The sequence below is a fragment of the Verticillium alfalfae genome, genomic scaffold (assembly GCF_000150825.1).
Source record: "Verticillium alfalfae VaMs.102 supercont1.12 genomic scaffold, whole genome shotgun sequence".
NCBI lineage: Eukaryota > Fungi > Ascomycota > Sordariomycetes > Glomerellales > Plectosphaerellaceae > Verticillium > Verticillium alfalfae.
This window is the reverse complement of record NW_003315027.1, coordinates 166,619-168,928: the sequence shown is the minus strand read 5'-3', so window position 1 is coordinate 168,928 and position 2,310 is coordinate 166,619.

Genomic DNA, 2,310 nt, shown 5'->3' with positions numbered 1-2,310 from the left:
TGACCGAGGCTTGCCATCATCATGTGCCACGCCGATGTGCCAAGGAAACCGTTGTCACCCTGTCGTCCAAAATATGAGCGAGAACTTTATTGAAGGCATGCCAGCAGCGACATCCTGCTCCTTGATGGTCAAGCCGAATGGTGGATAACAACGAGCAAAGACGGCACCAGTCGCAGACATGCCCATCCCATTTGACCCAGGTGTATGTCTTATTGAAGGTGGTGACCGGGGCACCTTCCTAGATGCTCCGGTTTTGGCTGGTCGAGACCAAATACATACTTGATGCATTGAACACCTCACCTTGGTTATCCTCGTCCGGCCTATGGAAAATTCGTCTCATCACTGACTTTGGCTGGCTATGGCAATCCCAGTCCTCGGGCTGCAAATGTCGGGTCAGGAAATTCCCCGTCGTACATATCTTTCCTCCGTAGAACGGGTCTTCATTGAGGGGGATTTCGCTAATCGGGGGAATCAATCCCTGCCGACCCGTGTAGGAGAATGATGAAGTGATGACCAGAAGGGGTTGCGCCGCTCTTTCAGGAAGAAATCAACTGCCGCATCTGAAGAAGATGGTGTGCAGCTGTAATCTAAACCTGCGTTGGGCCCTGAGGGGTTCTGTATTGTAATGTCGATATAGCTACTTTGGCGCGTCTGCTCCTTCACCACGCCCTGTAATGCTTCTCGAGTTGACGAGTACGCTGGGCTTCCGTGCAGGTTTTCTGGGGAGTTCCCAGAGTGTTTTACCGGATCATTTCTGGTAGTCCTCCCTACCGATAGGTCCCATTACACTTTCGCGGTTGCCAAGGAGTCTTAATGGAAGAGTCTCGACAGCAGACTTGCTCGTCAAACAAAGCAATATCCAGGCCCCACAGACAACATAGATGTCGCGAAATCTCGCTATGATGGCTACAGTCCAGGCGGAAGCTATCGCCACGGTAGGTTATGAATGACTTTGGAGGAATCTGGTCTTCCAACGCCAGGGCTTAACACTGTACAACCTCGAACGAATCTAGTAACAGCCCGCTACTTGCAAAGCGTTGGAACACGAGCAACGTTCCATGCCTCCGGTGAACCTTTATTTCTCGCTTCAACTGTCTTGCTGACGATACGTATCAAGATCTGGCAACGGGCCATATTCCCTGATCAGGTGTTCAAGACTGTGCAGGGCTTTGGTGGGTGCGGCCAAAGCTCCAACGGCACAGGAATGGTAGTTCAGTGCTTTCCTAGTATGAACACTCAGGGAAGCAAACCTGTCTTGTAGCTTGTCGTCAATGAGGGCTCATGACAGTGATCGAGTGTGTAGTGGAACTACGTGTGCAAAGCACACAGGCTTCAGAATCCCATCTGAAGTAATCTGAGGGCCTCACTGCCGGCAACCCATCTTCTGGATGGGATTGACTACTTTACACACTTGATCGATGCCCAACCTGTGGATGCTATGGAGACGACACGGCAGAGCATCGAATTGAAAGCCCCTGGCCTCCCCGACAACTGAAGGATCCTCCCGTTTAGAGCCGAAGCCAGAACACACGACCCCGACACGCCGTCTCTCGGGGGTGCACAGCGAGACGAAACACCTCGACGCCATCTCACGTGTAATACGGGCACCCAAACACATGGAATCAGGGTAAGAACAGCAAGATTTCAACCCTGACTCCCTGCCCACCGTCTCTGAAGAGGTCTCACGGCAGAAGCAGCTGCCAAGCAGCAGGCCCGGCTTCACAAGTCGAAAGCATCACCCATAAGGCCCGCAACCCAGCCCGTCCCCTTCCTAAGCAGACCAGTGCAACGACACACTCGTCACCCCCGCTCCCCCATCTCGCCTTCCAAAGCTGAAATGTCCCTCCCTCCCCTCCCACCCGTCCACGGGACACAACGTTTCCCAGCAATCCCGTGTCAGGCCGCCAATGAAACGTGCCGCGGCGGCCGGTTCCAGGTAGCTAATCTCCTCGCTTCCTCCGGCGGAGGCCGTGTCACCGTCGCACGAGATCTCGCTGGTGTAGCGGGCTTGGCCCTCCCCCTCGCGGCCTGCTTCACCGGGGTGACAAGGTGCGAGGCACACTGATTTTGGTCTCTGAATCAATTACTGACAAGGACTGTTACAAAACCCCACTACAGAGAGAAAGAAAGCCATGGAGTTGCTGTACGTATAGCACGACATACATGTGCTATACAGGCTGGCGGCACATGGAACATGGCACGGGGTCCAGGGCTCAGAGGCATAGCAAAGAGTTGTCGCCAACAACATGAAGGTTGTTCTTGTCTTGTGGCAGGCAGGCTCATTGGAGAATAGACAAGTTGCATTTTGAG